At 35.9% G+C, this 22,996-nt stretch overlaps 1 protein-coding gene and 1 long non-coding RNA gene across 4 annotated transcripts in view; one reads left to right on the forward strand and one right to left on the reverse strand.

Moving 5' to 3' along the window:
• unc5db (unc-5 netrin receptor Db) overlaps positions 1-22,996 on the forward strand; it is a 443,321-nt gene that overhangs the window by 65,241 nt on the left and 355,084 nt on the right. The window lies entirely within an intron of this gene.
• On the reverse strand, positions 18,209-22,657 carry LOC101886271 (uncharacterized). 2 transcript variants are annotated; one of them, XR_011015504.2, is made up of 7 exons: positions 22,505-22,657; positions 22,315-22,373; positions 22,155-22,222; positions 21,909-21,981; positions 21,774-21,833; positions 21,021-21,131; positions 18,209-19,052 (listed from the first exon to the last, which is right to left on the reverse strand). It is a non-coding gene; the product is annotated as an uncharacterized lncRNA (long non-coding RNA). The 2 variants fall into 2 exon arrangements; XR_002458878.3 differs by lacking the exon at positions 22,505-22,657 and having other exon boundaries at positions 22,315-22,462.

The following is a 22,996-nucleotide window of genomic DNA, read 5'->3' on the forward strand; positions in this document are numbered from 1 at the left end:
GTATGCTTAGACATTCTGTCTCAATGGGGAAACATAAAATTCTCCAAAACTGTTTGCCAAGCTTATGATTACTATATATATCTGGTATCACCAATAAAATTAAGCAACAACCATCTCATAAGTTTTATTTTAAAACATCCGAATCAAACGAAATCAGCAAATTTTTTTAGGTTGCCCAAGCTGATGTGCATGTCCACTCGAGAGTAAGGTGATCATGACACCAACCTCATTTATGGCCATGTTACACATTATCATCCTCTGGATAATGATTGTCTGATTACCCTGGTTTTCGGTTGTAATCCACAACTTGGTCTTGAGGGCGAATCTCCTACAGAAATGACAGCGACTCTGTTTACACGTTTGTGGCCATTTGAGTACTTGCTCTCATATGATGTGACTGGACAGACTGTACTTTGTGTTAATTTCATACAGATTACAAAAGCAAAAAATGTAGTTTTAAAGTGCACTTAGTTCATTTAAAAGTATAGATATTATATAGTATATATTATCTGAATTATTTCTTATGTCTGTGAAGCAAGTATTCGTTAAGATTCCAGTGTGTTTGTTGACCACCCGTAATAACACACGTCTTGTCCCCCTTGAGAAACATCAGTCTATAGCAATCGATGACTGGCTTCTGTACTAGTAGGCAGGGCTTCATTCGCCATATTGACCGTTACACATTTCCCCATTCAAAACAGTAAGAGTGACATGTCTTGTGTAATCTATAGTCTTTGCAGTAAATCAAATAACCACTTGTTACAACCGAGGTACTGTATGCAAAAGAGCATTTCTGAACGCACTACATGTCCAACCTTAAGGTGGATGTGCTACAGCAGCAGAAGACTACACCTAGTGCCACTCCTGTCAGCTAAGAACAGGAAACTGTGGCTACTATTCGCATAGGCTCTCCAAAATTGGAGAGTAGAAGATTGGAAAAACGTTGCCTGGTCTGATGATTCTTGATTACTTATGTGGAGATTTGCATCATGGATGTGCAGCCGACAGACAGCCGACGGCAACTGTGTGATGTTATCATGGCAATATGGATCAAAGTCTCTGAGGAAAATTTCCTTACTGAATCTATTCCATGAATGATTAAGGCAGTTCTAAAGGCAAAAGTGGGTCCTATTTGGTACTAGTAAGGTGTACGGTGAGTGTATTTTGGAATGGAAAGGATCTTCATGGAAACAAAATAAGAAACTCCACATAGTTCACTACCTATTTCTTTACATTCAAATATGTAAAATAAACTTGCCCACTAAACTAAAATATTGCACAAAAATATTGGAACTAAAGTTCTGTTTCCAAGAGAGTCTAAGAAAACAAAATCATCTCCCCTTGATAAACTGATGGCAAGTATCAAAAAGAAAAATGGAATTTGAAGCAGTGGGAGAGGCCGCTGTGGACCTTTATAAACCACATTCACACAACCAAAACAATCTTCTGCAAACCCATGCAGTTTTGTTTATTTATTTTTTAAAGAAGGACCAAAAGTTACAATGTTTACATTTACAATGAAAATGAAATGTAATGTTAACAATAAATAGAATATTAATGAATGCTGTAAAAATACGATTATCTGATTATTATGAAATCTAATGTATCAGTCAATGCAAACATTATTGTCATAATCTGTAATGTCAAATCATCGAAAAATGTCAGTATCAATCATCAAAATAATTTTAAATATTATTGCATTCAAAGGTAAAGAGATTTGTACTTGTACTTTTATTCCACTTGTACTTTTCAGCTATCTATTTTTAGCTTTCCCTATTATTGAAATCAGGAAAAGTTCATGTTTGTGCTACACAGAATGTTGTCTATTTGATGAAGCAAAGAGACATACATAGTTTTTCTCTTTGCATAGCAAAATGTTTGATTTGATAGCCGAACATGGCAGTTTTTGAAATGCCAGGCTTCATCTCTGCTAATCTTGTTTAAATTGCAGGTGTCTGCTAGCAGAGGTCTCTGTGCCAACCCTGTCTTCCTCATGCTTCCCTGCTGTTTCTCTAATATTACGTTTTTTATGCAGTAGAAACATGATAGGAAAGCTTAATCTGTGTGAATCAGAGCTGTTGGATCACTAGAAACCTAACTTTGTTCTTTGGCTCATGACTGCACTGTAACACCGGTTTGGTATGCAGTTATTTCTGCTCTCTGAATTGCATTACTCTCACAAGCCACAAAAAAGCTAAAGCATAAATTTCATTCACTAATCTTTTTTTTTCCGACTGGATTTTGAATACAACCCCAAATCAGAAAATATAGTGAGTAGTGATTTGCAAATTTACTAAAACATTTTAATGTGTTCATTTTGATTTTTATTGTTTTTTTTTTTCAAGATAACCATTTCTTCTTGTAACATATTTAAAAAAAAGGTGCAGTTTCTGGACACCGCTAACATAGGGCTTCCATTTGACACAGTAAAGTTTTAACTGGTATTACTGGATATAACTACATATTGTGGTATTTAATAAAGGTTTGCCAAAGTAGTCCTGAGCCTATGTGGTGATATCAGTTATAGATGAATGACGGTTCTTGATGTAGTGCCACCTGAGGGATAGGAAATTCTTAAGGTTAGGCTTTCAATACTGTCCCTATTTTTCTGATTTGGGGTAGTAAGTAAAGCTTGCAAAGAAATTGTTGATTATTATCAATCAAAAGCTGGTTTTAAAGATTTTGAGATGATTGAAGAGTTCAGATGCAAAAACCTCCAAGTGCCATCTGGAATATTCTTCTAAAATAATATTTTTTTCTCATGCTGTGTTCACACCAGACGCGGTATATGCATGGATTCGCACGTAAATAGACGTGTGAACATTTTGAGTTTACTCTCTTCATTCGCACGTCAAATTCACTTCACAATAGATCCATTCAGAGGTGCACCCAGCTCTGTGAGTTTATCAACTCCTCCAAAAACTGTACCTGGATGACGGAAGCTTTCAGCGGTGCTTCCGACTGAGCTGAGCCATGTGTGATGAACTGTTGTCAGTGTCGACAGAAGGATTTTCCCCCTGGACACCAACAACAAACGCTGTGTCATAATCAAGCAAGCTTTTGATTGGTTAACGTGGCATGACTGTCTGCTGAAGTCCAGATTTTCCAACTAGAGCGATTCGCGTCATTCACACCGCAGAATGTCTATTCCCATCTTTGCATTGACTTAAAATGCAAATCATTTGCGCTTTTTATGTTGCAGCCTTGTTCCAAAATGGATTCAATTCATTTATTTCCTCAAAATTCTACACATAACACCCCATAATGACAATGTGAAAAAAAGTTTTTTTTTTAAAATTGTTGCTAATTTTTTAAAATAAAAAAGTTGAAAAATCACATGTATTGAAGTATTCACAGCCTTTGCTCAATATTTATTTGCACCTTTAGCATTGATTACAGCCTCAAGTCTTTTTGAATATGATGCCAAAAGCTTGGCACACCTGTCTATGGGCATTTTTGCCCATTCCTCTTTGCAGTACCTCTGAAGCTCTGTCAGGTTGGATGGGAAGTGGTGGTGTACAGCCATTTTCAGATCTCTCCAGAGATGTTCAATAGGATTTAGGCCTGGGCTCTTGCTGGGCCACTCAAGGACATTCACCGAGTTGTTGTGAAGCCACTCCATTGATATTTTGGCAGTGTAATTTGGGTCATTGTCCTGCTAGAAGAAGAACCGTCGCACCAGTCTGAGGTCAAGAGCACTTTGAAGCAGGTTTTCATTCAGCATGTCCTGTACATTGCTGCATTCATCTTTCCCTCTATCCTGACTAGTCTTCCAGTTCCTGCTGCTGAAAAACATCCCCACAGCATGATACTGCCACCACCATGCTTCACATGGTATTAGCCTGGTGATGAGCGGTGCCTGAATGGTTTTCTCTAAATGTAACACCTGGCATTCACTCCAAAGAGTTCAATTTTATTCTCATCAGACCCAAGAATTTTGTTTCTTATGGTCTAAGATTCCTTCAGGTGCCTTTTTTTCAGATTCCAGGCGGGGAGTGGCTTCCATCTGGCCACTTTACCATACAGGCCTGATTGGTGGATTGCTGCACAGATGGTTGTCCTTCTGTAAGGTTCTCCTCTGACCACAGAAGAACGCTGGAGCTCAGACAGAGTGACCATTGGGTTTTTGATCACCTCCCTGACTACAGCCCTTCTCCCCCGATCTCTCAGATTAGATGGCCGGCCAGCTCTAGTAAGAGTCCTGGTGGTTCCAAACATCTTCCACTTACAGATGATGGATGCCACTGTGCTCATTAGAACTTTCAGAGAAGCAGAAATTTTTCTGTAACCTTCCCCATTGTGCCTCGAGACAATCCTGTCTCGGAGGTCTACAGGCAATTTCTTTGTCTACATGCTTGGTTTGTGCTTTGACATGCACTGTCAACCCTGTGACCTAATAAGGCGTTTGCCTTTTCAAATCATGTCCAATCAACTTAATTTTTCACAGGTGAACTCCAATTAAGCTGCTGAAACATTTCAAGAATGATCAGTGGAAACAGAATGTACCTGAGCTCAATTTAGAGCTTCACGGCAAAGGCTGTGAATACTTATATTTGATTTTTCACTATATGGGGTATTGTGTGTAGAATTCTGAGGAAATAAATGAATTTGATCCATTTTGGAATAAGGCTGTAACATAAAAAAAGTCCCGGATACACTGTATATGGCACAGAATAGATCATTTTCATTGCCTAAACATAAAATAACCGAAGATAAACATTCTTTAATTCTACATTTAAGAAAAAGTAAACACATTTCAGTTAAGGGTTTAAGATTAAAGAAACTGTCCAGTCACCTGTAGTACATTACAAATAATCATTGAAGAGTTTGTGTTCAGTTAATTACAATGTAGTGTCGAAATTGATAGTGAAGTCACTGGTCTACCTTATTATAAATATAATAAATTATAGTTGTAGTTTGTATCCTTTAATTGAAAAAAAGTTCTATATAATGTTGTGTAGTTTGAAGTGTAGCTCAATTGTTCAGACATATTTAATGAAAATTATTGCATGTTTTATAATAAGAGCCACAACAGCAAAATCATCCTAATTATTTATGTTGCCTTACCCTTCAGTAAATAGTCAATATTTTATTGTAAATGCACTTATGTGTTTTGAGATGAGTACAGCCTCTATAAAATCTTTTAATTAAAGAAAACAAGCCAGCGTGTATACAAATCATGGCACAAAGATAAACACTTTTTGAACATTTCCAAACCAAACACTTTCAACGATGTTCATTTAGAAGCACAAAGCAATCATAGAGTTAATGACGATGTGCAAAAAAAGTGGGGTTTGTAAAAATGATGTTACTTTATTTAGTTCTCCAAAGAGAGATGTGTGCTTAGAGTTAAGGAAAATTACTTTGCGTGCAGTACATCCAAACAATAATGTGATATATTATGCACATTTTCTACAGTACTTAGAAGCTAAAAGTTTTTTCTGGATATAATTCATCATAAAAGTAAGACTCAATCTCCCCTAGCATTTGCCTTCACGTTTATCTCTTTTGTGTGGCTGAGTGTTGGCCTGGTTTGCAGTTTTAATATTTGCAAACTAAACTTAAGGTTTCTCTAGTGTATTGTTCACAGATATTTCCCATCTCTCCTGTAGCTCCTTTATATCTTTGCTCTCTAAAGTTTACTGTGTTTTTATTTCATTTTACTGTGTGGCCACAAAATTTTAGAAATGACCAGTTAAACATTATAGACTGCTTTGAGATGGCACAAGCCTGTCATTATTGGTTCCTGCTGAATGCTAATTTAGTTTAAATGTCAAAACAGGCTAGTAAACAGATCAAGAATAGTGGAGCTTGAAGCTGTGTAAGATGAATTGAGACTGTGGGACAGAGGGTTTGTCCCTGTGTTTTTTCTGGAGATGTGCTGAAAGGCTTGTGGCAGCATGCTTGGTGTGGTGATAGAGTAAAGGACAGAGAGATTGATCATATGAGTGCAGATTAAATCTAGGGGTCCCGTTGACCACAGCCTGCCACTGGAAATAGCTCTGAGTGTTTTTAGAGCCAACCTCAGGTTGAGACTTGTTTCTTCACTTTTTTCAAAAGCCTTGAAGGTTTGTTGGTCAGATAGATAGAGAGATGGGTGGGTATTTTTATTGATTCACTGAATGGATGTGAAGGTTTTTCAAAGCAAACCACACGTCAAGACTTATACCTTTATTTTCTTCACTGTCAAATAAGAACAGAACAGAAGACAGAATTGCAAAGTAAAATGAAAATAAATGTTAAGATTTGTTATGAAAAGATTTTCAACCTAAATTTGGATAGGTGGTAGATAGGATATATGGAGAGATAGATGGGGGGATGGAGTGATAGATGGAGCCCTTTCAGACAAAGTACAAAACTGTACAGAATCTTTAAGGTACACATGGTAAACACTGGGTGGTACCCTAAATTGTACTTTTATTTTCCTTCTAGTTTTGTTTGTGGTCCATTTTAGCGAGAAAAATAATACTCTAGGCTCAGTTGTGGACCTTTAAAGGTACAGTTAAATGGAGGGGTAGATTGAGGGATATATGGATGGAAATGCAATCTGAAGGAGGATAGAGGGTGTGCATTGAAGTCACTTTCCTGCCAGAATATACTCCCTCAGCTGGACTGAGAGCTAAAAGAGCTGCTGCTTGAATGGATTTAATAGGGCCATTGCAAGAATGCTTGTAAAACTAACTATAATCAGCTTAAACTAAAGCTTGCTGGACCTGACTTAATGTTCCTTAAAACTTACCAAAATAGCTAGTGCTCCATGGTTAATATACAGTCAGGAATCGTGTTTTCTGATATTTATATGAGTCTGGTTTGATTCTGATAGGGTATGATTTTACCACAATATACAACGTATTAACATAAAGTAATAACTTCAAATCCAATTTTTGCTGCCTGGAGTTCATCTGTTTCTGTGAATTGCAATGCTTCGTTTGCTTCTCTTTTCTGTAGAGTTTGTCAGTCTGTTAAAATATTTCTCAGATTTCTTATCGATTCTCTTTGTATAGTTGATCACATTTCTTGTTTTAGACGTGTTTTGTACGTTCTGTTATAATATTCATACATAAAACCAATGTTGCCACTCAATTTTCGGAGCCATACTCATGAGTACCCTCTATATCAGGGGTGGCCAAACTCTGTCCTGCAGGCATGTGTCTTGCTGAGGTAAGCTCCAACTTGCTTCAACACATCTACCAGAAAGTTTCTAGTGTATCTAGTAAGAGCTTGATTAGCTGGTTCAGGTGTGTTTGATTAGGGTTGGAGCTAAACTCGCCAGGACATCAGCCCTCCAGGACAAAGTTTAGACACACCCTTTACAAATATATACACATTTAAAGATGTCTTTACTTTGAAAAGAAAAGATTGCCAACCCAAGCTTTGAAAACTTAAAAATGGATGTGTGGGTAGGTGGAAAGATGAAGAGGTAGATAAAGGGGTGTAAAAAGATAAAAGGGTGGAAGGATGGATGTGTGAATGTGCAGGTTGAGGTGTGGATGAGTAAAGGGATTGATTGAGGGATGGATGGTTAGATTGATATGTGGGTGGAAGACAGATGGACAGGTGGATGGATGAATATATTGTGGGTAGGTAGATTGGTAGACATGTGGGTGGATCTATGGATTGCTGGTGGATGGATGAATCTGTTGATCAGTGGGAAGATGGATAGAGACAGAATGCTGGATGATAGATGGTTGGGATTGATGGATGAAATATAGAGATAAATGAGCATGTGCTTAGATAAATGGCAGTTGGATGGATGGGTTGACAGAAAGATAGAGTGGTAGATAGATGTATGGATAGATGGTGGGTAGATAGATTGGTAGACAGAGAGTGTCAGGGTTCTGCCAATCTGGTCTTGTGAATTCTTGTTTTGGTGGCAGAATCCGAACACTGGCCCTGTCTTGTCCTGTTTCTGTCATTGTGAGTGGCTCTGTGTGCTAGTGTTTGCGTTTGTTCTGTCAGCATCGTGCTGCTTCATTCTTGGCGCCTCCGTCTAGTTGGTTTCAGTTTTGGTTGGCGCTGAGATGAAGCATGCGCGTTGCATATGTGTGAGCGCACAGTAAGGTGTTTATCTATCGCTTGCTCGTGTCTTGCGTCTCTTGTCAAAGCACGTGGCTCGGTGTTTACATTGTGGTCGTGTGCTTTCGTTGTGTGCTTCAGTGTTGTTTGTCTTATCATAAGAACACGCGGTTAATGAGTTCACTCATTGGCTGCATGTTCAGTCTTGTTGTATGTGAGCACATGGCTTGTGTTGTTTCTCTGTGTCATGCGCTCTCCCGTCTATTGTCTAGTCCCACCCTCCTTGTTAACCCATTATTAGTTAATTATGTTCATCTGTTTGTGTGTTAATTTCCTACAGTTTATAAACCCCTCATATCTGCTGTCCTGTGCCAGTTCGTCGTCGATTTTTCCCTGTCTTGCCGTGTCCAGTCCTGCCTTGCCTTGCTCAGTCAAGTTTGTTTGCCTTTTTGATTCATGTTTTCCCCCTCGGGGTATTTTATTTTGCATTTTATTTTATTTTTATTATTTAATAAAATCCTATTTACTCTGCGCTTGGGTCCTCGCTCCCTTTTCCCCTCACCGAACGTGACAGATGGATCTATCCTGGTGGGTGGATGGATGGATGAGCAGATGGATAGATGGAGGTACAGAATGCTGGATGATGTATGATCAGGCAGATTGAAAGATAAAATAGATGGATGGATGTGTATAGATGAATGAGCGTGTACTTAGATAAATGGCTGATAGATGGATGGGTAGACAGAAAGATGGAGTGGTGGAAAGATAGATGGATTCATGGTTGGTTGGTAGATAGATTGGTAGACAGATGAGTGGATCTATGGTTTGCTAGTAGGAGGATAAATCTATGGATTTATGAATGATATGCAGGGTGATAGATGGTTGGGCAAATTAATGAAGGGGATGGATGGATATGTATATATGAATGAGCATGTATTTATAGTAGATAAATAGTAGATGGATGGGTAGACAGAAAGATGGATGGATGTATGGTGGGTAGATAGATTGGTAGACAGCTGGGTGGATCTATGCATTGATGCTGGGTGTATGGATGGCCAGATGGAAAGATAGAGGGACAGAATGCTGAATGATAGATGGTTGGGCAGATTGAGAGATAGGATAGATGTATGCATGTGTATAGAGGAATAAGCATCTACTTGGATAGATAGTGCATGGATAAATAGGTAAAAAGAAATATAGAAGGGTGGATAGATGAATGAATGGGTAGATGGGTGTGTATGGATAGATGAATGTGTCAATGGAAGGTAAATGGATGAATGGATAGATAGATGGATAATGTAAAGACTGATGGATATATGGATGGGTAGATGGTAGGATGACATTGCTTTAATGTTTAAGACATTGCTTTAATGTTTTTAAGCAAATGTAAATGACTCTTTTAACCCAATGGTTGCTTTGTTTATATTTTACCCAATATTGAGTTAACCCAGCAATTTTTAGAGTGTATGGATGCATAAATGGTTTTATTTGTATACAGACAAGTAATGAACAGATAGAATCGGTTGGTTGGATGTGTAGATGGATGAATGTGTAAACATATATGCATAGGTCACGAGATGAATAGATATACTTTCATTATTGCATTTAATTCACATTAGTTTTTTAGTAAACAACCATAAATACAACAAACCTCTTTCATATCATGACCTAAATGAATGATTCGGAGTTCACGTATTTACATTTGATTGAACACAAGTACTGCATTCATTACGTGTATCTTGCTGCCATGTGCTCTGTCTTCTTCACTGTCACTACAGGCATTTCGTTTCCACAACAATTTTTTTTTTCTCACATCTCCAAATGAGACCCCAGTGATTAAACGTTTGATGCCTATCTGTGTAGTCTGCATCCCAGAGATCAGGGCCGGCTCCTCCAGCGCTCTCCTACTGAATGCCTCCCCTGAATCCACAATGAAAGGAAACAGAGAAAATAAAGTCACACTTTCAAGGCAATTCTGGGCTTTAGGGAACTGAAATTACTCTGACATTAGTGCTGCACAGTGCACTTCAAACGGAATTCCAAGATTGAACTGCCAGAGCAGATAAGATAGAGGGAGGATCAAGCCCCAGTGATTTGCTTTATCAGTGTCACCGCTGGGGTGCTGTGGTAATTATTTGTGTTTCAACTAACTGATCCCCACGACTGCGATGCTTTTTGATCACAGTGGTATGGTCAACTTAGCAAACATATTTACACTTCCAGCAGTTCAGGACACTGGAACTGGTTTACTCATTATAAAGCGAACAAAGTAAACAGAGAACTACAGTAAACTTAGGGTTGACTAGAGGTCACCCATCATTTTTATCAATGTACCAAATTGTGTTCTACAGCTGTGACTTCAGAAGACACAGAATGTAGTTTGTTTATTATCTAAGTGTTTATATAGTGTTTTTTGCTTTTCTTGTATAAAAAATTACAGCATTAAATCTTGCCCTCACATATACTTTTATGGTATGCACAAAGTATAAATAGATAGTTATACGAGCCTTGAATGACACCCAGGCTAGTAAACATTTGAATTTTTTAGATTAGCTATTCCTTTGAGACCTTTACTAGCAGTATACACTGTAAAATAATCAGTTGAAAGCTAATAAAAAAGCAACAGTACATTTTATGTGTTTATACATACTAAAACACAGTTTTGCAGATTAGTAATGTTATCAATCAATCAATATTCATTTTCAGACTTTTTGCAGAATTTATTTTTTACAGTGTATATAGAATTCATCCATGCCTTTAAAGTTATAGTTCTCCCAAATATTAAAGTCAGCTATTTTTACTCACCCTCAGGTGATCTAAATATTGTGACTTTTGTCATCAGGAGAATATTGAAGAGTTTCGGCTAAAACTGGGATCCTTTCATATACTGTAATAAAGTAAATGGCTACCTCAAAAAAACATACGTACTGTAGGCAAATCTAAATGAATACCTGTGAAAATTAAGTTCGGTCCTCGCCATACTGTACATTGAGACCTTAAGAAGCAAACCTTTAGTTTCTGGATGTTATTACTAAGTGAGGCAGTTCAGTTTCTTACATTGACCTATCGCTTTACATCCATTCATCCATCAATGTTTTCTCCCAGCAGACACACAATGTCATAAGACATCAATATTTATTAGATATAGGTTGCCAGCCTCCAATGACAATGTTAATTTGACATCCAATAACAACGTCTGATAGACATGATATTGTTTACGTCCACATAACGTCAAGCTGTAACATCATTAGACATTTATATTTTTAGGTTGCATTGAAAAGTAACCGAAATGTAACATCTGTCTGACGTTGGGCATTGATGTCGGTCTGACTTTGGAATCTGACGTCAACCTGATTTTCATTTCCAAACAAAATGCAGTATCCCATGACATTGGGGTACGACATCAATCTGACGTCTTGTTGATGTCCTGTGCCTGCTAGGTTAATTTACACTCAAAAGATGACATTAGCTGTTTGTCTTAAACTACTTATTTAAAATGAATTGAAACAACATGATTCCTAGGGTTTTGTATGTACAACTTAATTGTTTTATGTTCAATCCACTTAAATTTGTAAAAATGAATTAGTTAACTTAATTGATTTGAGTTGTTGCCTCACCACAAATCAATTATTTGGAACCCTGCATTATTTACAGTGTAGTTTTACCTGTTTATGTTTTTTGAAAGTCAACAAGCGTTTGCATTTATGAATAACCATGGACCAATTGATGTCTTATATTTTACTTTTATGTCTCAATGAAGAAAGAGTCACCTTTATCTTGGATGGCCTGCGGTTAAGTGAATCATCAGCAGATTCTAATATTTGGGTGAACTATCCTTTTAAGTCAGTTTAGAAGTCTTTGTGTTGCTGTTTGTGTTTCTGAGCAAAGCATTTTATGTTAGACGATATTAATTACACTTTCCAAATCCAATTATTATGTTTTCAAAAAGCATTTGGCAGGTGAACAGGATAAAAGACAGCTATTGTGGCAGAGTCGATTCTCATTTTCCATATGACAGTAGAAGGTGATGCTTGTATGGTGGATTTTGAAGGCCTCTGCCCCTGCTGTGTCCTCCACTGCTGTAATTATTTAGCTGCTTGAAAGGAATACCGTTTGACATTTCGTATTCCCTTTGCAGGCAGAGGAAATTGGAACAAAAGTGTGTATTATTGCTTAGTCCTCTGCAAGCTTACGGCCCTGAATAGATGTGCTTTAGGCACTTTGTAACACCGGCAGCAATGCTTATCTGAACATTATTTCAGTGGTGCAAAGATTTAATATGACATACAGACAGAGAGTTTAATTTCTCCATGCATTTTGTTTTGAAAGTTCCAATGGCAGTATTTCTCAGGCTCTCGAGATATTCTCTTCTCACACGGATTAAGGTGCATCGGGTGTTTTATTGGCTGCAAAGCCTCTGTAAAATAAGTTTCACTGGTAAGAACACTTTATGTGGGTTGTGCTTTCTTGCATAGCTCTAATTATAGGAATAACAGTATAAGCAACAGCGTTGAGATTATGTACATTTACAGAATGTTGCTCTGTGATGTTAGTTCACATGCTCATACGCTGTACTGCAATTCTTAAAAAGGATGCAGGTAAATTGATTCGGCTTGCTGTTTGTAATGGGGACTGCTGCTTAATGGAAGATAAGTCTGCATTAAAATGAGGATTAAATGCATACGCACATGCACTGGTTTCCATGTTTTCATAGATGTAATTTTTTAAAAACTGCTTAAACAGTACATTCTGTCTCTGATACCAAACAAAGCCTCACAAGCTGTTTTTCCATATGCCTTATGGAAGCACTTTAGCAAAAATGGTGTTTAAAAAACGTTTTTGTTGTTCGCATTAGGTGGTTGTTCAGAAATTATTTTTAAAAAGCAATATTTCATGAAACTTTTTCGCATTTACAGCTTAGCTAGTGTAAACGACTTTCACATTATCCTTTAAAGATATGGATGTACACTTATTCATAGTAACTGGCTTGATTGGGTAGCATGAGATTCTGAATCCACAGTTCAAGATATTTTATGTTGTAAACCCCACAAAATCACCTTAAATATGGCTATTTTCTCGTGTAATAATTTTTTTGGTCTTAAATTCTTGGAAAATTTGCCTATGTCTTCTTGAATTAAATGTATGGCTGTAATATACTGTATGTACTGTAAACCAACCAAAGTGACACGGTGGCTCTGTCGCCTTACAGCAAGAAGGCCGCTGGTTCAAGCCCTGGCTGGGTCAGTTGATATTTCTGTGTGGAGTTTGCATGTTCTCCGTGTATGTGGGTTTCCTCTGGGTGCTTCAGTTTTCCCCACAACTCCAAAGGCATGCGCTGTAGCTGAATTGAATTAACTAAAAAGGCCGTAGTGTATGTGTGGGGATGCAGGAGTGCATGGGTGTTTCCCAGTGCCGGGTTGTGGCTGAAAGGGCATTCGCTGCTGTAAACATATGCTGGATAAGTTGGGGTTCATTGTACTGTGGCAACCCATGATGAATAAAGGGACTAAGCCGAAAAGAAAATGAATGAACGAATGAATAAACCAATCAACATCTGTCATCATGATTTGTAAAATCTGGCCACCTAATTTAATATGGAGTCTCAAAAATAATACATTTGCAAAAATATAATTCATACAGGCACAGCACTATTCATATTTACAAAGCACTGTTGGTAAATTCAAAACACAATTTGTTAATTTGCAAGTAAAAAACATAAATAATTCCTCAAATGAATTGGATGTGTACATTTTTAAATTGTGTTTTGAATCTACAAATAGATTTTCGAATTTATGAATTGTTTTGAATTCACGAACTGTGTTTTGAGTATTTATGAAATGTGTTTTAAATTCATGAAATGTGTTTTGAATTGACATTGTGCTTTGAATTTATGAATTGGATTTGCGACTTTATTAAATGTTTGGAATTTACAAATCAGGTTTTTTTTGTTTATGAAATGTGATTTGAATTTAAGAATTGTGTTTTTGTGTGTTTATAACATTTGTTTTGAATTTAAGAATTGGATTTGTGTATTTACAAATTGCGTTTGGAATTTCTGAATTCAATTTTGCAAATGTATTATTTTGAGACCATAATTTAACCACTTAATTTTTTAAAATTTGACATTTAAATAACACAAAAGATCTGTGCAAATCTTTAATGGAAGCCAGGCTATCAAAAAAAGTTCTGCATCGTTTAATTCAAGTCATTCTGTATCATTTATTGTATAAGCAGTTTTCCTCATGAGGGAAAAATAAACGTCCCAACAAGGCAATAAATTACTTGTAATAATGTATTTGAACGGCTGTTTGCTCCCCGTTTTGTTGGAAACACCAGCTACACACATATATTCATTTCATTTATTTATATTGAGACTTTGCATAGACATAATGATTTTTAGCCTTTACAAACTGTAGGCTCTGTATCCAAACCCTGACCTTATTAAACATAATCCTTACAGAAATAAATCTGCCCTTTTATATTTTCTGTATAAATAAGGCAAATTTCAATCAAAAATGAGCATTTCTTTACATTAAACTAAAGAGCAGAGCCTTTGAAGTGAGGATTTAGAGGGAGCAGGGCACTTGTGTGTCACATTGAAGCCATTATGAATGGACTTGGTGAAGAGAGTGCTTAAAGGCAAATTCAATTGTAATTGTTTGGAATGTTAACATGACAACATGGTAATCTTGTTATTGCTTTTAAAATGTCTCAATTGAACACACATTTTATTACATCTTTAAAACATGCTTTATTTGTCTATATGTGTGTGATTGCTCTCCCCCTGCCCTCTTAAGAGTGTTTGAATGGAGATGTGAGGTGATTTAAGTGAACTTGACATGTTTTTTTTTGTGCGAGATGAGCCTGTCTGATTGTATCAGAAATTGCTGATACACAAAGATGTTCTTGCACAACCAAAGTTAACCATGTTTTAGGATCATTAGACAAAAAAGTGAAACTATCCAATGGCAGATCTCTGGGCACAAATGTCTTGTTGATGCATGGGACAGATGAGAATGACCAGACTGGAAGATACACAACAGTAACTCTAGCAAACACTTGTTTACCTAAGGTCTGCAGAGGATCATCGATGAATACAATGTAAATTGAAACTTGAAGCAGATGAGCTACAGCAGCATACCTTCTGACAAATACAAAGAGCAAACTAAGACAGTTTACAACAAAAGTGAACAAGACTGTAAACATGTTATCTGGCCTGCTGAGGCTTTAGTTCTGTTGTGGTTAAGAATTTGACATTAAATTGTATTTAATTTAGTTTTTTTTAATATTTTTTGCCTTATTTTGATATCTCTTGCAACGTTTGTTTTATTTTATTCGGCTCTTGTATTGATTTAGTTTTACATTCAACATTATATTAACAGTATTTCTTCACTTATTAACTATTCCTTTATTTAGCCATAGGGCGTACTCACAATATGCTATCCAAACGGTGCCCAGGCCCGTTTCCTGGAGTGTTTGAGATGTGTGAGTGCTCTGAATCGGGCTCAGGCGGCCCTGGCCCGGTTTTAAGAGGTGTGCCAGAGCGCGGTTCACTTGGGCTGAGGCACGGTACGCTTGTAGTGTGAGTGCAAACCTCGCCTGAGCCTGAAACTGAAGACAAGACGTGACTTTTAAGGGACTGTTTGATATAGATTTATTAATCATTCTTACTGTTTAATGAACGCAAACTGTCGTAGATTATTAAAGACACAAAACCCTCACTGCACGAAAGCTGTGCCTTCAGCAAACCTCCTCATACCTGCAGCACAAGGACTTTGTTTGTTTATGAGCGTCAAAAGTGGCTGATCTGTTCAGAGAAATATTTGACTGCGTCACCGCATCCCAAACAACTAAAATGATATAACTAAAGAAATCTCCACTGTGCTGAGCGAGATCACTTATTAAACTGAACAGTGCATCATCAGTGACGTAAGCGTGCCCAGGCCCGGATGTAATGCGAGTGCGGGCCGTCGGGGGAGACGGGAGGGGAACAAGCATGCTTCGGCCCGGTTCAAGGCAACTGTACATACGGTAGTGTGAGTACACCCATAGAAGAATGGATCCCCTACATTGTTAGAGACTGGTTTCTTGGAATGTTTGTTCTCAACTCGTCATTTGCTGGACTTTTGGTTCCTTGCCACTGTGCCACCCTTGGTTTGTTTGGTTGGGGTCATAAAGTGAACTAAATGAAACTTTTTAAAATCTAACTAGAACTACACTAGCCCTCAACAAGCCTGACATGCTGAATATGTACCACAAAGTGAACTATTCTTATGCCTTTTATCCCTATCTATTCATTTTTCACAGTCTAAAGCACTATCGAAATAAAAATGACTTGATTTAAAATGTGTTCTTAATAGGGTGGTTTTCATCTGGCAGTGTAGATCTCTGATCTCTAAAAAATTTGATTTGTCAAGAGGAATATGTTTAGAATTTTGCTGTGAACAAGCACTTGCACAAGTACTTATATTCGTGTGTGTGTGTGTGTGTGTGTTTGCCCTGCAGCAGCACTTTTTAGTTGTTTGAAGTCAAGTATATCAGGAGAGTTCAGAAGTGTTAGTGATATTCAGTGTTTTGCTGCACCTGTCTTCATCATGTCAGACATCGAGTAAGACAAGAGTAAGAGTAAGACACTGTTATACAACATACATGCAAGAAAGGTGATTACATCATTCTATGCTTTGATTTTGAAGTTCTGATCTAAGATGTACTGATCCCCATCCAACACTGTTATTATCTAAAAAGAAGACCCAGGACTGACTTTTCATAGTTTAGTTCATGTACAGAAAAACGTGATGAAATCTTAAATTCTTAGCATGTCCCTCAGCAGGATCCTGTTCTTTGTGCGTTTTTCTATAGGTCCTTGTGAAATTGTGTGATTATTTCATCCCAACCAGACTCAGACAAATCCATAATGCGTTTATTCTGTCATTGGACATTGTCTGCTTCTCTTTTTTTATCTTGCAAAGCAGGTCACAATGTGTGGGCAGCGAATTGAGTGGTGTTTTTTCTACTGTGAAACGAAGCGTCAGAGACATTTTGCTGTGCAAAAATATGTATATAAGAAAACAAAGTCACAGTGAGGGCTTCAGGGAGCTGTGAGACAACAAATAAGATGTAAAAAAAAAACAGAAAGCAGTGAAATGAAAAAAAAAAGTGAATGGAAATGTTATAAATCAAAATGTATGACTATAGAAATAACTTTTTTGAAATATATGGATGTTCAGTGTATGGATATTTGTTTAAAGATATGCACTGAGAACTCGAAATATAAAAACATTTGTATTGTAAACCTCTATCCAGGTATTTCTGTGCATCAATGCTCGAGCATGCTTATGGTATATTTTTCTCAACACTTTAATATTCTGACTTACATAAACTCATTGTTTCATATCAAAGGTCAAATGTTGCATAATTCCAGCATGAGTAATAGCGCAAAGTCAATATTCTTGGACAATAATATATCAGCTCTAAGATTGTTTTTCCTCTCAAGCTATGGTGAAAAAGACATTAAGGCCCAGTATAATTCAACAGGTAATTCATTCTGCATTGATTTTATCATCACTGAGATAAATCCTATTAATTCTGTACTGACCCACAACAACTCAATTCCTATTCCGTCTTGTAACTTTCTCTTATTTCATATTAACTTCAGATCATACCAAGGTTTTGGTGCACCAGGTCTATGAATCCAAACTGTTAAAACACAAATATTATATTGTAGTTACCAGAGTTACTGAATTCTAATGATAATAATTTTTGTTGAATGCAGTAATGGAACTAATTACATTTTAAACATGTGTAATTTGATTGCAGTTACTAAAGTCAGTGTAATTGCGTTACGTCACAAATATAATTTTTAATAGAAAAAAATGCTTCTTTTAAATCCCGTTTTCTGCTGCAACATCAGTTAATAAGCATGCACTTTTAAATAGCTTAATAAAAAGCATTCTATGACAATACTTGTTGCCAAAGAGGACACTGGTGGACCAACAGGCTAAATTGGATTAATGTGCAGGATCGATTGTGAAGGTATCTTCTGGATGAGAGGAGAAGTGTAGCTGCTTATGGGGCCATTCATACATTCGTATATCGTGTCTTTTGCACGTGCAAGTCTGTTATTTTCAATGGAGGCACGCAGCTTGTGCAAGCATATTGTGAGTGCATATTGCACGTGTTCCCATTTTCCAAGTGCACTGTAAAAAATAACGGGTGAAATATACGGTAAAATACCGGCAGCTGTGGTTGCCAGAAGTTCACCGTAAAATATAAGGTTGCAACGTGCAATGCTTTACAGAATACTTTTTGATGATCTGTAAATTTTACAGTTGAAAACTGCTGTATGTTTACAGTAAATTTCTGTTAAATAAAACAAATGTATTGTAAACATGTTTACAGTAAATTACTTTAAAAATAGCAGTCGTAAGTGTAAATTCCTTTACAGTAAACTACTGTGTATAATAAATATACTGTAAAACTAACTACATTCTATTTCCGTAATAAACATAAAACAACTGTATTAAATATAATAGTATTTTATTGTAAAGTTCAGTTTTACAGAAAATTACCGGCAGCTGTGGTTGCCAGAACTTTACCGTAAAAAACACGGTAAAACACAAAAGACATTACAGTTGTTTGCCACAGATTTTACAACAATCAATCAGGTTTTTGAATTGCAAAATGAACTAGTAAATACAGTCTATAGCAACTGAAGGCACAAACTATAATTATTAGATTTTAATGAAACTACATACAGGGACTGTGTTAAAACAGTTTGAGCTGATCCAATAACTTGACCAGTGTACTCACAAAGGCGTGTTGATGTTGGAAATAAAATGTGTCCATATATAAAAGTAAGGATAATCAATGAAGACATATACTGTACATCCATCAGGGCTGCTTGCTCTGGTTGAACAATAGTATTGAGCCCACACTTGACGGAAGACACAGGACTGTGTATGTTCCAAACTTGAAATGTAGTACTGCTTGAAGTCTTGCATGTAGTCACTATTTCAATATGGACTGGCATGATCTCTCTGCAGAAAACAGACACAAAGACAAGTTAGTTCAAGAGAAATATGCTTGAACTGAAATAAACTCAGTCTTCTTTTCTTTAATTGATTACCAATGAACTGCACACAAGCAACACCATAGAATTTTGTAGGCCACTTTAATAATAAATACAATAATTAATAATCAATATTAGGGCAAAAGATTGAAATAGACACATCTCAGCACTGAGCTATCATAAGTATTTGCTTCACTCTGTCAGCTTGGAGCCTAAATTCAACAATTCACACAATTTGTACTAAATCATCAGATAGGAGTCATCAGATACAATCCTAGTCATTCTTACAAAAAAATACACTAAAGTTTTCTAGGTTGAGTAATTGCTATAACTATAATAAAATAATTGTTTTTAAAAATATATATTTGTAGAAAAACTAGTTTAAATATAAAGTTGATAAAATATTTACATTGTGTGCCATTTTTGCTTTAAACTGCAATTAAAGATCTGTGTTGACAGTACATTTTTCAAAAGAGTATACAAACATCATTGTCTGCTATAAAGAGTCTTTTACTTTATCTTTTATCCCAAACCATTATTTTTAGTGTGTGGTCATAATTAAAGGGACAGTTGAACAAACAATGAAAATTTTGTCATTAATTACTCACCTTCATGTTGTTCTAAAACCTTAAGACTTCTGTCCATCTTCAGAACACAAATTATTATTATTTTTATTTAATCTAAGAGCTCTTTCTGATCCTCCCACAGATAGCAATGCTCCTTGTGTGAAGCAATGATAATACTTTTGGGAAACATTTTCAACAACACTTCTGATGTATAACATGGTACACTGGGAGCATTACCCAGTGTATATCATAACACCAGTTACATCATCATAACATTTTTATTTAACTACTGATTACATGTACTTATTAAGGGAGGATAAGAAAGTTCTTGGACTAAATATAAAATATATTTTAGTGTGTTTAAAAGATGAACAAAGGTCTTTCGTTTTTAGAACTACATGAACATAATAACAGAATTTTCTTTTTTAGATGAACCATTCCTTTAATGCATTATGCTAATATATTATTATAATCACAGTGTTGCAGGTATTGTTAATGCTGTTCTGTTGTCAACTATTGTTGTTTATTGATATAAAATTTGATGGTAAACACTATAATCTAAAGTTGTAAAATGATGTTAATAGACAAAAAAATCGATTAACTCGAGGAAATCATGTGGCAAAGTAAAAGTATTTATTAATATACTTTTTAGGGCGACATGGTAGCGCAGTGGGTAGCACGATCGCCTCACTGCAAGAAAGTCGCTGGTTTGAGTCCCGGCTGGGTCAGTTGGCATTTCTGTGTGGAGTTTGCATGTTCTCCCTACGTTCGCATGGGTTTCCTCCGGGTGCTCCGGTTTCCCCCACAGTCCAAACACATGCGGTATAGGTGAATTGGGTAAGCTAAATTGTCCGTAGTGTATGAGTGTGTATGGGTGTTTCCCAGTGACGGGTTGCAGCTGGAAGGGCATCCGCTGCGTAAAACATATGCTGGATAAGTTGGCGGTTCATTCCGCTGTGGCGACCCACAATAAAGGGATTAATATAGGGACTAAGTTAAAAAGAAAATGAATGAATAAATATACTTTTTACGCTTTGATTAATTCACATTTTAAAACATGAATTAAATAAATAGTTTTACAATTGTCTATTTATTTGTCCATTTAAATGGTAATTTATGTAAATTTTTATGCTTCAGTTATTAAATTGATAATTTGCTTCTTCATTTTATTTCTGACCAGCACTCCTGCTCCTCTATATAAATACACCTACTGTAGCTAAAACATAAATGCACCATTTATTTAATTTGTGTATTTATACTGTGTATCTTTTTTTAATTACAAAAATGAAATGATGAAATAACAATTTTTATCACCCACGACTGCTTGAGTCTACCTAGCATTTGTTACACCATACTATAACACTGCTTACCATCAATTATCCTTAAGACTGGCGTCTGACTGGGTCCAGACTTGACTGAAGAGAGGTCTCTTACACACAGGATACAATGTTCAGAAAACCGGAACTTTTAGAAGGTCCTCTCTGTGAACAGGGGAAAAGAAACAAAAAAGGAACAATTCTAACATTAATAGTTATTAAATAAATATAACTAATTTTAGCATTTACACAATAGCTACAGTAAATATTGCTGCAGTTTCGAAATATTGAGCAGTTTGTGTTATTTCCAACTCAAAAGAATAATAATAATAATGTAAACAATGTACATAAATATAATACAATTTAGCTGAGATTTTCTTTACTCTTTTTTTTTTTTTTAAACACAAACAAACTTTACTAAGATGACAATGTGATGAATGTGTGGTAATATTGTTCTGTAAATGTGCAAGACAACTTTAGCAATATAATTTTTTATTATTTTTTAAAAGCTAGCATAAAATTAAGTTAAATATAAACTAAAATAAAATTACACTTCAGTTGAGATCAAGCATAAAAATCTGTTTTGAGATTGTAAATTAGGACAATCCACTGCTATACAAGGAAAGATTGGAAACACGTTTGGGTTGTAATAAAATACTCTTTTAATGAAAGGTAATTTTAGTTCTACAATTTTGTGATACCAACAGAGTAAGGTTAGTTGAGCAACTGACCAAACAGTAGCATGTATGATCTGACAAATTGATGCATGGCAGTTAATTTAAAAGCTTATAATTTATATGTACTCACTGAAGCTTAGAGCCTGGCCACACCCCGTTTCTGCAAAGTTGGAAGCACCGAATTGCTCATCTGTGTAAGGTAAAGCAAGAGTTAAATAGGTAATTAGTACTTTTAAATTGATGTTTAATAATCAACAAAACTTACCCAAATTTATACTTGAAAGGTCTCTTATCCAAATAGAGACTTGTCAGGAAAAGAGAGTCCTTGTGTTCAAACTCTGGCAGACATAAGAAAATATATTGTCCTAAATAAGACAAAAATGTTTCAAGCATATCTTTCACTCTTTTAAAAGCAGTATGCACACTACATGTACTAAATAAATGGCTAGATTTAGGGAAAAACAACAGCTGTGCTTCACAAGCCGCTCAACAAGTTCAACACAACACATACCGTTATTGCAGCAACCAAAGTTGCAATCCTGATCTCTTTCCATTGTTTCCTGATGAACTTTAGTGTTGCTGTTCAATAAAGTGGATACAACAAAAATGTCTCATTAAAAGTGAAATTTTTAAAAAAATAAACATTATTAAAAAAAAGTATTAATTAACACTTTTTGTCCAGAAATGTGTTTCCTTGAAGTCATCATCTAGTGAAGGTTGAATGCAGTGCCTGAAATGTGTTAGAAGATAAAAGCTTTAATTTTACACAATATGCAATATTTAGCTTATAGAATGTGTTTACACATGCTGTTTTGTGTAAAAATAATTACATAAATATTCTCAAGTGTTTAGTTTACTTACTTTTACGTAGATTCTTAGATTTTAGCAATCCCACCAGTCATTAACTTAATCTGAAGTGTCACAATAATCACTGAAAAAAAGGTGTCTGGAAAGCATTTTCCAAAAGGTTTATTAAACTCCGCATGTAATCAGCCAAACACTCTGAACTCCTTGCTAGTACCAGAATATTTTGAAACAAAAAAAATAAATTAATAATAATTATAAATGCCAAAATCATAAGCATATAACACTATGTGCAGGGAGTATAATGAATTTGTTTTGTAACATCTTTAGAAAAATAAATTTAGTATATAAATTTGCTCTTTCCCTCAATGAAAACTAGAAAAAAAATGGAACAAATGCAGCCTTTAACAAAAATGTCTGTTACATTGTACTTTTAACAAAATCTGGAATAAGCCAGTTTACCAATTAAACAAAAACAATGCTCAATAAAACATTATCATTAACCCAAATACTAAAAGCATACTTTCTTTGTTGGTGGTTAACAGATAA

The sequence above is a fragment of the Danio rerio genome, chromosome 5 (genome assembly GCF_049306965.1).
Source record: "Danio rerio strain Tuebingen ecotype United States chromosome 5, GRCz12tu, whole genome shotgun sequence".
Taxonomy (NCBI): domain Eukaryota; kingdom Metazoa; phylum Chordata; class Actinopteri; order Cypriniformes; family Danionidae; genus Danio; species Danio rerio.